We start from the raw sequence: 12,788 nt of genomic DNA, 5'->3' as shown, positions 1-12,788 counted from the left end.
GAGCCCAAGGCAAATGTTCTGGGATGTACAACAAGCAGACGGCTTTCCGAGGGAATTGCACTCTTTTCTTCCTGGCTGGAGAAAGTTGGCTTTGAGTTACTTGTTTGCTTATCTCGACTTCTGCATCTTGTTTGTTCGCTTGGATCGGCGTCCCGGCTGTAACGAAGGGTCCCGGCGGTCCGAGCTAATAGACCGGTCTCTTAAAGTGGATTGGTCACCTCTCCTGACACGTCTGCTCTAGTAAATAATTGTAACACCCCATATTATGTCAATTCCGGAGCTTCTTTCTTATGGACTCGTCATTGTGCGGTTTCTCTTTTAGGGTCCTTTCGCGCCACCTTTTTATAAAAGGGAATTTGTCAGCAATTTTTTAAAAAACAAGTTTTTATTTTAAACCAGTTTTTGATGATATTTTAAAACCTTCTTCATTTTGATGTCTATATTTTTTTTTTTAAATTTACTATATCCTGCAATTTTCAATCTGACCGCTAAGCCTAATAATAGACTGACACTTGCCAATTCTGTTTGGGGTTTTATTTGAATTTGTCACCTCATGGACAGCATTACAGTAGAAGATAGCACCTCTCTAGATAACACTGCTGACCCATCATTACATCACTGCTGACCATAGATGATGTCATAGCTTATCTCCTCCCCCTCCCTGTACTGAGCATGTCTAGAAAACTCTTCCTTAGACCTCAATGAGTCAGCTCCAGGCTATTGCTGGCTGTGGCCATGATTATGCTGTAAAGCAGATCACTAAATGCTGTTAACAAAGCAGAGGGGAAGCTCAGGCAAGATGGCCGCCCCCATAATCCTTTACAGAATATAGAATTAAAAAAAATCTACAATTAGAAAATAAAAAAAGCTAAGAAGAAATTGATACATTTTATTATGTGGTTTTAACAAAATTAAAAAATAATAGTGACACATTCCCTTTAAAGGGATATTCCCATAACTCTTGTTCACCAACCTGCAGGCTGTTGTGCTCTCTTCACTTCCTGGTTTTCTCGGCACATTGGTGGGCGGGGTTTCACTTGTTCTGCTATGTTTGCAGTCAGTAATGAGGGATTGGTTGTAAATGCATTGCTACAGTATGAGGCTGATGTAGCATAGCTGGATTTGAGTCAGCTTGCATTACATACAGAGGTATCGGACTCCCTATCTCAGCCCTTATCATCCAAATTCAATTAAAGCGGCTGATAAGAGGAAGAGCAGGAGATAAGAGCTCAAAAATCTCAGAGCTCTCACCTCCCCCTCCCCTATCTGAGGAGCTCCGCTACTTGTCAGACATAAACAGCTCAGAGCTGCTGCCGAGCACTCAGCCCCTCACTCCCCCCTGAGAGCAGGCAGCTACATCACTTGGGAATTGAGCAGATAAGCCCAATGGCTATAGAAACTGAGTGTAAACAATGAAGTGAATAAATTAAGATATTGGCCAAACAAAGCAGTTTTGATAAAGCAATGCATTTAGGAAAAGTCTTAAATCCACATAAACTAGCAGTATAGATAGGATCCTTGTGATGGGACAACGCCTTTAAGTCTTATGCTCTAATCTGTCAGAATATTAATAGTTACATTGTAGCTGATGGATCAGAGCAAAAGACTTAAAGATAATGTGTCACCATCAGGGTATTAATGGATAGAAAAAGTCTTCTATGTCAATAGAATCCCTTGTTCTGATCCCGACAGAAGCAGAAACATATGTTATCCAGCCGTTGCTGCATCGTATGGTATGTCCATGGCAGTGCAAGGGTTATAGGGTTTTCCAGGAGATTTATTGATGCATACCGGCTGCATCCATTCATTCCTATGGGTGCGTGCTATTCGAAATGGGAGTTTTGAATAGTACTCCCTCTTCTCTAAATTTAAGCAATTTCTCGTTTTGCACAGTTGTTAAAAACTGTAGGTTTGCTCTTCAGATATAGTAATGTAGAGTGTGTACAGTAACCTATAGTGACTCCAGTGGTTCCTGACAACTCTGCCTGTCATGTGCTGCATGTCTATTTTTCCTTTACCTTATAAGAAAGAAGATAAGTTGATCCTGGTTGTGCCGTATAGTCTCTGTGGAAAAAATGTCACTTCTAATGGGGACGTTGGGTGTATATAAGGCAGGCTTGACCTAAGTGAGATGTAGACATTATGGCTCAGATGGATACCGTAAAATGTAAGGAATTAAACATTAAGGAGTTTTAGCTAAGTTAAGGGGTTGTTTGGCTCAGAATGGGTTAAAAAAAATAAAAATAGTGATACCGCACCGGTTGCCCCTCTTCCCCAAACTCCTGTTCTGAAGCCTACCTCACTTACGCTAGGTTCACACCAGCGTCTGGACTCCGTTATCAGGTTTCCGTCTTCTGCATGCAGAAAATGGAAACCTGTCATGCCGAGTCCGGCCATGAGCGTTTTGAGCACTCCGCAGCGAAACCGTTTTTTTTAAAAAAAACGGACGCAGAGTACTGCATGTCCGACTCTGTGTCCGGTTTTAAAAAAAACAGTTTCGCGACGGAGAGCATAAAACGCTCATGGCCGGACACTTTTCTGCAGGTTTCCGTCTCCTGCCTCTGTTTTGTGCAGGAAACGGAAACCTGCAGAACGGAGACCCCGGACGCAGATGTGAACGAGCCCTTATCTGTTTTTCCTGGTCCCGTTTCAGCACACAGGAAATGACATTCAGTCAATTACCAGCAAAATCTAAGCCATTTCCTGTGGGTGGAGTCAGGATCAGGAAGTAGAACCTAGTATGGGAGGAGTGGGGAATCTGCGAGGAGAGTAATGTTCTCTATTATTAACCTGTCTGAACATGCTTGAAAAGTTTGGAAGATGATGAATGATAGAGGCCAATATCACTTTGTGCCCCGCCCACTTTTTAATAAATATGGCTGGAATTAAAGGGACCCAACAAACTCCCCCTGATTAATGCTCAGTCCACTTAGTAGATTTGGGACAGTTACGTGACCTTCTTTTCCTTATTTCTGGCTTAGTGATCTGTACTTTATAATGTTACAAACCTTGTTAGAATACAATCCATCCTCCATGCTCTAACTTCCTGCTGAACCGGTGGTGGGCGTGTGCTTATACACAACAACCAATCAGAGGAGGTAGATCTGTAGTAGGCGGGAAGAGAGCAGTGGCCTAGATACAATGACCAGACTGGGATGAGTCTAAGGGCTCGTTCACACGGGCACAGAGGGGGCAGATTATGGCGCATAATCCACGTCATAATCCGCCTCCTCACAATGGTGGTCTATGGAGACCGCCAGGCTACTTTGCCCCGTGAGCGCCATGTTGCCGCTCACCAAAAAAAGAAGCGGGCTGCCCTTTCTTCAGGCAGATTCCACGGCTCCAGTTAGTTTTTGCAATTTTTTTATTTTTTTTTTACATTTTTTTTTTATTGAGGATCCATTAAGAAAATTAAAAAAATCCCTTATAGCCAAAAATTATTGTGAAATAACATTACCAAAATTTACTTAATTTTTTAGGTAAATTTACATATGTAAGTTTGGTCTCTTATTTTCACACTACCATTGGGTAGACCAGAACAACGGGCCGCTAAAACAGCTCATAGGGATCCCAATGGACCCCATTGATTATAATGAGATCCATTGGGTGTCCGCTCTTTATAACTCAAACCATCGGCTGAAAAAAATCGGACTTGCAGGACATTTTCATCTGGCAATTTGACGCAGATGTGAACCCCGCCTTACTTGTGTTCTTGTGAAATTTTTATTTATAGTTTATGTATTTCACAAAAATCTTCTCTATGTAGAAACCTCAATGTCATATTTTTGATTTTTGTATCGTTGTACAATAATAGGATTCAGAAACATAAAAGTAAAGCAGGGTTCACACTATCGTCGGTGTCAGATACTAATGTCCGCAGAAGATTTTAGCATCAGATACTAGCTGTGTCCGTTCACAATGTGCATGATTTTAAATGGGACACCATGTAGTGTCCTTCAGTGTCCGTTTGCAAAGATGTCCGATTTTCAAGTGGACAGCAAAATCCTACATCATAGATCATAGAATTATTAGATGTACGGTGTATCATGTGTATAGATGGATATATAGGTATACAGATAGAGAGATATAAGATACTTAGAAATAAGATTAGATAGATTAGATATAACATAGAATAGATAGATAGATAGTTGGCCAAAAGTATTGGCACCCCTGCAATTCTGTCAGATAGTACTCTCTTTCTTCCAGAAAATGATTGCAATCACAAATTCTTTGGTATTATCGTCATTTAATTTGTCTTCAATGGAAAACCACAAAAAGAATTGTCAAAAAGCCAAATTGGATATAATTCCACACCAAACATAATAAAGGGGTGGACAAAAGTATTGGCACTGTTTGAAAAATCATGTGATGTTTCTCTAATTTGTGTAATTAACAGCACCTGTTACTTACCTGAGGCACCTAACAGGTGGTGGCAATAACTAAATCACACTTGCAGCCAGTTGAAATGGATTAAAGTTGACTCAACCTCTGTCCTGTGTCCTTGTGTGACCACATTGAGCAGAAAAGAAAGAAGACCAAAGAACTGTCTGAGGACTTGAGAAGTAAAATTGTGAGGAAGCATGAGCAATCTCAAGGCTACAAGTCCATCTCCAAAGACCTGAATGTTCCTGTGTCTACCGTGCGCAGTGTCATCAAGAAGTGTAAAGCCCATGGCACTGTGGCTAACCTGCTTAGATGTGGACGGAAAAGAAAAACTGACGAGAGATTTCAACGCAAGATTGTGCAGATGGTGGATAAAGAACCTCGACTAACATCCAAACAAGTTCAAGCTGCCCTGCAGTCCGAGGGTACAACAGTGTCACCCCGTACTATCCGTCAGCGTCTGAATGAGAAGGGACTGTATGGTAGGAGACCCAGGAAGACCCCACTTCTTACCCAGAGACATAAAAAACCAGGCTGGAGTTTGCCAAAACTTACCTGAGAAAGCCAAAACCATTCTGGAAGAATGTTCTCTGGTCAGATGAGACAAAAGTAGGAAAAGGCATCAACATAGAGTTTACAGGAAAAAAAGAGGCCTTCAAAGAAAAGAAGACGCCCCCTACAGTCAGACATGGCGGAGGGTCCCTGATGTTTTGGGGTTGCTTTGCTGCCTCTGGCACTGGACTGCTTGACCGTGTGCATGGCATTATGAAGTCTGAAGACGACCAACACATTGTGCAGCATAATGTAGGGCCCAGTGTGAGAAAGCTGGGTCTCCCTCAGAGGTCAGGGCTCTTCCAGCAGGACAATGACCCAAAACACACTTCAGGTCAGCACTAGAAAATGGTGGTGAGAGAAAGCCCTGGAGACTTGTAAAGTGGCAGCAATGAGTCCAGCCCTGAATCCCATAGAACACCTGTGGGGGAGGGGGAGAGATCTCTTGGTGGCAGTTTGGAGAAGGCCCCCTTCACATCTCAGGGGGGACCTGGAGCAGTTTACCAAAGAAGAATGGTCTAAGATTCCAGCAGAGCCTTGTGAGAAACTCATTGCTGGTTAGCGGAAGCGGTTGTGCGCAGTTATTGTGTCTAAAGGTTGTGCTACCAAGTATTAGGCTGAGGGCGCCAATACTTTTGGCCAACACTGTAGATAGATAGATAGATAGATAGATAGATAGATAGATAGATAGATAGAGACACACAGGGTAGGTGAATAGATAGATAGATATGAGATAGATAGGAGATCGGACACTACATGGTGCAAGTTGTGAACGGGCACAGCTAGTATCCGATGCTAAAATCTTCCGCGGACATTAGTATCGGACACCGACGCTAGTGTGAACGCCCACTAACTTTACTGAACCGTAACCAGAATTTACTAAAGAATCCCTGCCCATAAGAGCTCGCTGCGACTAGTATTTATTCTTGGATCAATTTTCTAAAAAAAAAAAAAAGTAAAATCATTTTGTTGTTAAATTGAACATTTCTTTCAAATGTTTTTTTTTTTTTTTTTTTTTTTTATACTATCCCAATTTTAAAGTGGAAAATACATTTTTTTTCTTTTTTTTTTTTTTTCCCTACCTTCACTTTGAAACTAAATTGAAAATTCTTATTCCAATATTAAAATTCTAATCACAGTTTAAAATGTCTAATATCATTTAATCTAATCCCACCAGATTATTTATTTCCCCAATTTTAAATCGGATGAGTCAGATTAGTGTAAAATTAGATTCTACCGTTGGATTTGAAGTATTATACGTAATGTTTTTGATAACCATGCAAATACAAAAATTGTTCCTTAAGTGTAAAAAAAAAAAAAAATAATAAAAATCCACCCAAAAAAAATAAATTAAAAAAATATATATATATATATATATATTTAACACAACTTTTTGATTTGATTTTTTTTTTTTGTTAAATTTTTATATATTTTCTTAATTTTTCAATTTTTTTGCACCTCATTATTTCTTTTTCCAGCTATGCAGGGAGTGTTGCATTGAATGTTTTTGCTTGCTGATTTTGGTTCCCCTTCCAGCAGATCACCTTCACCTTCCTCCTTGTATACAGGAGATATAAAGCTGCCCGGAGATAGCGGCTTTATGCATACAGTTTGCAGGCTGTGGCTGCAGTTCATTTGGCCTCTCTGTTTATGACTCCTCACTAGTGTTGAATACGGATCGATAAGTTCCCGGTTCTCCCAGGAATTCTATTTTTCAGCTCATTAGGGGTAAGCATGCTGCCCTGGTAAACCACAGAAGGCGAAGATCTACAAACTGCCTCAAACACTGACCTGGCCGCCTCTTCCCCCCAGTACAGAAGCCGGGCCTGTTATAATGAAGCCTAGGCCAGCACGTAACAATAGGAATGTATGCAGAAACATTTATCACCCCCGGCCGCACCCTCACACCCCGCAGCTCTACTTCTTCTTCTTTGTTTCTCTACTGTTCGCTGTCTCAATCTTTTTGTTACTTTTTATGGTGGTTGAAATAAGAGAATTTCGTTTGGTTTTTAATAGTAGAATTTTTTTTTTATTTTTTTTTTATAAATTATTTAGGGATGGATTGTGGAGTCGGTGAGCTGTGATTCACAGCCTGTATTATGTGTATGGAATAATCATAGAATTATTAGAGGTACGGTGTATTGTGTATAGATGGATATATAGGTATACAGGTAGAGAGAAACGAGATAGATATAAGATTAGATAAGATATAACATAGAATAGATAGATAGATTAGATTAGATAGATGGATAGATAGATAGATAGATAGATAGATAGATGGATAGAGAGATACATAGCTAGATAGATAGATAGGAGATAGAAGATAGATGGATAGATAGATTGGAGATAGATAGAAGATAGATGGATAGATAGAGAGATACATAGATAGATAGGAGATGGATAGATAGATAGATAGATAGATAGATAGATAGGAGATGGATAGATAGATAGATGGATAGATAGATAGATAGATAGATAGATAGGAGATGGATAGATAGATAGATAGATGGATAGATAGAGAGATACATAGCTAGATAGATAGATAGATAGATAGATAGATAGGAGAGAGATAGATAGATGGATAGAGAGATAGATAGGAGATAGATAGGAGATAGATAGATGGATAGATAGAGAGATACATAGCTAGATAGATAGATAGATAGATAGATAGATAGATAGGAGAGAGATAGATAGATGGATAGAGAGATAGATAGGAGATAGATAGGAGATAGATAGATGGATAGATAGAGAGATACATAGATATATAGATAGGAGATAGATAGGAGATGGATGGATGGATAGATAGATAGGAGATGGATAGATAGATAGATAGATAGATAGATAGATAGATGGATGGATAGATAGAGAGATACATAGCTAGATAGGAGATAGATACATAGCTAGATAGGAGATAGATAGATAGATAGATAGATAGGAGATAGATAGATAGACAGATAGATAGATAGATAGATAGATAGATAGATATGAGATAGATAGATAGATATGAGATAGATAGATAGATATGAGATAGATAGATAGATAGATAGATAGATAGATAGACTGGCATAAAGATGAGAGAGAGATATGAGATTGATATAATCTGTGAGTTTTTGGTATTGGCTTGAATACCACTCGGCTGTAATACCACACATGGCCACGGACTTCTGTGGCACTATTTCTGAAGACAGAGCCGATTATTTTCTAATTATGGACAAATCCTTTAATAGTTACAATAGTAAGAACTGACCTTGTAGACGCCATTTAGCGGAGTCCCTTCATACAGCTTTCTGGGCTCCTCTATTGATGGGAATATATCTTTCTCTGGAGGTTTCCAGGAGTCTTGGACTCTCTCACTAGATGAAGGAGGTTCTCCATGTCTCTGGCTACCTGTATAGGGGGAACCAGTGACGTGGAGGAAGAATAGGGAAGCCAGGACATGTTGATGAATATGTTATGTCCGTGTCCCTTTATTCTACCCTAAATCTCTTCCTATACAGCAGTAATGAGGGGCGCAGGACGGTGTCAGCGGTTTTATAGCGAGTGATAGCCTTGTCATCTGCGGAGCCGACTGAGGAGCCTGAAGGATTTGCCGTCAGATTAGTCGGGGATTGTATGGTGATTGACACGACCATTGTCAGGTTCCATCATTGTAATTGCGTCCTAGAAGTTTAATAGGGTGCTACATATTTAATAAATCATCGCTTAATCTCTTAAGCCGCACCATTAGGAGCAGAAGCACTTTAATGAGTCTTAAGCATGAAGATTACTTAGGTTTTTTTTTACCCCCTCAATACCGAGGGCACAAGAACAGCCACGTACAACCAGTTATTACCGAGCATTACACATTTATGGGATTTTGGGTGGGATTTCAGTCCTAGTTTTCTTTTACTTTTTTACTTTCTTCTTGTCCTAGTTTTATTTTTATTTTTTTTTAACCCAGAATTGCTTTCTTGATGTTTTTACTCTTACTCTAAGATGACTCGTATTTTGTTTTAATCTCTAAAAAATATTTTTATTTCCATTATTTCTATAAATCGATAAATTAATTTTTTTGAATTTAATCTGTAATTTTCTGTTCCATTATGGAGGCCTCGTGGTGAGCGCTTCAATCCTGACTTTAAGGTGGAGCGATACACTGCCCCCTGCTGGTGTGAGGATCTGGGGAGCCATCTTATAGGACAGTCAGTGACCCCTAGTAATGAAACGAGGTCACTAACAGCTCAGTGATATGTATAAGACATCCTGCGGCCACACGTGTTGTCTCTCATGGCTGGGCAGAGGGTAATGTCTCCACCAGATTGCAACACCTCCTGGTCGTGCCCGGGCACCAGATTTACTGCCAATGGAGCATTTATAGGGTCAGCTGGGCGGTCACCAACCTATGAGGCTGCAGGAACTACAGGCCTGGGTGTAACATCTGTGGTAAATGTACTGCTATGTACCATACAGAGCCTGTATATACCTCCATGTCCAGCCATATATTATCTTGTATCCAGACTACAGGTGTAACATCTTTGGTAAATGTACTGCTATATACCATACACAGCCTGTATATACCTCCATGTCCTGCCGTATCTCATCTTGTATCCAGACTACAGGTGTAACATGTGTGGTAAATGTACTGCTATATACCATACACAGCCTGTATATACCTCCATGTCCTGCCGTATCTCATCTTGTATCCAGACTACAGGTGTAACATGTGTGGTAAATGTACTGCTATATACCATACACAGCCTGTATATACCTCCATGTCCTGCCGTATCTCATCTTGTATCCAGACTACAGGTGTAACATTTGTGGTAAATGTACTGCTATATACCATACAGATCCTGTATATACCTCCATGTCCTGCTGTATCTCATCTTATATCCAGACTACAGGTGTAACATGTGTGGTAAATGTACTGCTATATACCATACACAGCCTGTATATACCTCCATGTCCTGCCGTATCTCATCTTGTCGCCAGACTACAGGTGTAACATCTGTGGTAAATGTACTGCTATATACCATACAGATCCTGTATATACCTCCATGTCCTGCCGTATCTCATCTTGTATCCAGACTACAGGTGTAACATCTGTGGTAAATGTACTGCTATATACCATACACAGCCTGTATATACCTCCATGCCCTGCCGTATCTCATCTTATATCCAGACTACAGGTGTAACATCTGTGGTAAATGTACTGCTATATACCATACAGAGCCTGTATATACCTCCATGTCCTGCCGTATCTCATCTTGTATCCAGACTACAGGTGTAACATCTGTGGTAAATGTACTGCTATATACCATACAGAGCCTGTATATACCTCCATGTCCTGCTGTATCTCATCTTGTATCCAGACTACAGGTGTAACATCTGTGGTAAATGTACTGCTATATACCATACAGAGCCTGTATATACCTCCATGTCCTGCCGTATCTCATCTTATATCCAGACTACAGGTGTAACATGTGTGGTAAATGTACTGCTATATACCATACAGATCCTGTATATACCTCCATGTCCTGCCGTATCTCATCTTGTATCCAGACTACAGGTGTAACATCTGTGGTAAATGTACTGCTATATACCATACAGAGCCTGTATATACCTCCATGTCCTGCCGTATCTCATCTTGTATCCAGACTACAGGTGTAACATCTGTGGTAAATGTACTGCTATATACCATACACAGCCTGTATATACCTCCATGTCCTGCCGTATCTCATCTTGTCGCCAGACTACAGGTGTAACATCTGTGGTAAATGTACTGCTATATACCATACATAGCCTGTATATACCTCCATGTCCTGCCGTATCTCATCTTGTATCCAGACTACAGGTATAACATCTGTGGTAAATGTACTGCTATATACCATACAGAGCCTGTATATACCTCCATGTCCTGCCGTATCTCATCTTGTATCCAGACTACAGGTGTAACATCTGTGGTAAATGTACTGCTATATACCATACACAGCCTGTATATACCTCCATGTCCTGCCGTATCTCATTGTGTATCCAGACTACAGGTATAACATCTGTGGTAAATGTACTGCTATATATCATACAGAGCCTGTATATACCTCCATGTCCTGCCGTATCTCATCTTGTATCCAGACTACAGGTGTAACATCTGTGGTAAATGTACTGCTATATACCATACACAGCCTGTATATACCTCCATGTCCTGCCGTATCTCATCTTGTATCCAGACTACAGGTGTAACATCTGTGGTAAATGTACTGCTATATACCATACACAGCCTGTATATACCTCCATGTCCTGCCGTATCTCATCTTGTCGCCAGACTACAGGTGTAACATCTGTGGTAAATGTACTGCTATATACCATACATAGCCTGTATATACCTCCATGTCCTGCCGTATCTCATCTTGTATCCAGACTACAGGTGTAACATCTGTGGTAAATGTACTGCTATATACCATACACAGCCTGTATATACCTCCATGTCCTGCCGTATCTCATCTTGTATCCAGACTACAGGTGTAGCATCTGTGGTAAATGTACTGCTATATACCATACACAGCCTGTATATACCTCCATGTCCTGCCGTATCTCATCTTGTATCCAGACTACAGGTGTAACATCTGTGGTAAATGTACTGCTATATACCATACAGAGCCTGTATATACCTCCATGTCCTGCCGTATCTCATTGTGTATCCAGACTACAGGTATAACATCTGTGGTAAATGTACTGCTATATACCATATAGACCTGTATATACCTCCATGTCCTGCCGTATCTCATCTTGTATCCATACTACAGGTATAACATCTGTGGTAAATGTACTGGTATATACCATACACAGCCTGTATATACCTCCATGTCCTGCCGTATCTCATCTTGTATCCAGACTACAGGTATAACATCTGTGGTAAATGTACTGCTATATACCATACACAGCCTGTATATACCTCCATGTCCTGCCGTATCTCATCTTGTATCCAGACTACCTTACAATCTATTGTCCTTGTATATTCTTGATCTTGCCGTATATAGCGTCTTACCTCATCCACTCCACAATGATGGCAGTATTTAGTCCATACAGGTGATACAGCCGCCAGACAGTAGACAGGTAGCCCTGTATACACCAGACTACATCCCGGGGAGTGTCTTTTCGGGCCTTCCTAACATCAGGTCTCTTGGGGACCTCCAAAGACTTACCAAAGCCCAGTTTGCAGCGGCCTCTGACGCCGTCTTACTGTAAGTCATAATGCATCTTTGCATCTGTCAGGCAACTTTTAGTATACAATATTAATCAAACAGGGTGCACGCTTGTTTTAACCTTTGTGGCGCTGCGGCAGAACATTATTTTTATTTTTTTTCTCTCTTCGCGTCGATAAAGCATTTCTACCGTGTTGCAGTCTTTGTGGAACAAGTCCATCCGCTGATTTGTCTTTTTTACAATTACTGAAAACCCCAAGGTTGGCAGGACCCTTTGTTTACCTCCGCTCGCTCCCAGCTGCTGCTTTCTGTCCTGTAGCGCAGCTTAGAGAGGGCACGGGGGTCAGCACTAACCTACCATTCTAGCATTAGCGTTCTTGCCTTTCTTACAACAGTCTTCATGTCCATACTAAGCGGATTGTTCTGCTTGAGCTGTAACGGCCATGCTCTTTGTAGTGCTGAACCGGGGGATGGCTCAGGCTTGGATATTTTTGTTGTTTTTTTTTTTTTTGTTTTTCTATGTTGGATGTGTATAATATTTATTGTATATATTTTATATTGTATAATTTATTGTCTATTTTTTATTTGATGTTGCTTTGTGTAATATATAGGTTTTATATATTTTCTATTTTATTTAGCTGTGTATAATATAATATATATTTTATATATATT

At 40.4% G+C, this 12,788-nt stretch overlaps 1 protein-coding gene across 4 annotated transcripts in view; it reads left to right on the top strand.

The window, feature by feature from the left end:
* The window catches only part of WDR7 (WD repeat domain 7), a 237,946-nt gene that overhangs the window by 50,540 nt on the left and 174,618 nt on the right, over positions 1-12,788 (top strand). The gene's annotated exons all lie outside the window — the stretch shown is intronic.

This window comes from Leptodactylus fuscus, chromosome 1, assembly GCF_031893055.1.
Source record: "Leptodactylus fuscus isolate aLepFus1 chromosome 1, aLepFus1.hap2, whole genome shotgun sequence".
Taxonomy (NCBI): domain Eukaryota; kingdom Metazoa; phylum Chordata; class Amphibia; order Anura; family Leptodactylidae; genus Leptodactylus; species Leptodactylus fuscus.
This window is presented reverse-complemented; position numbering and strand designations above follow the sequence as displayed.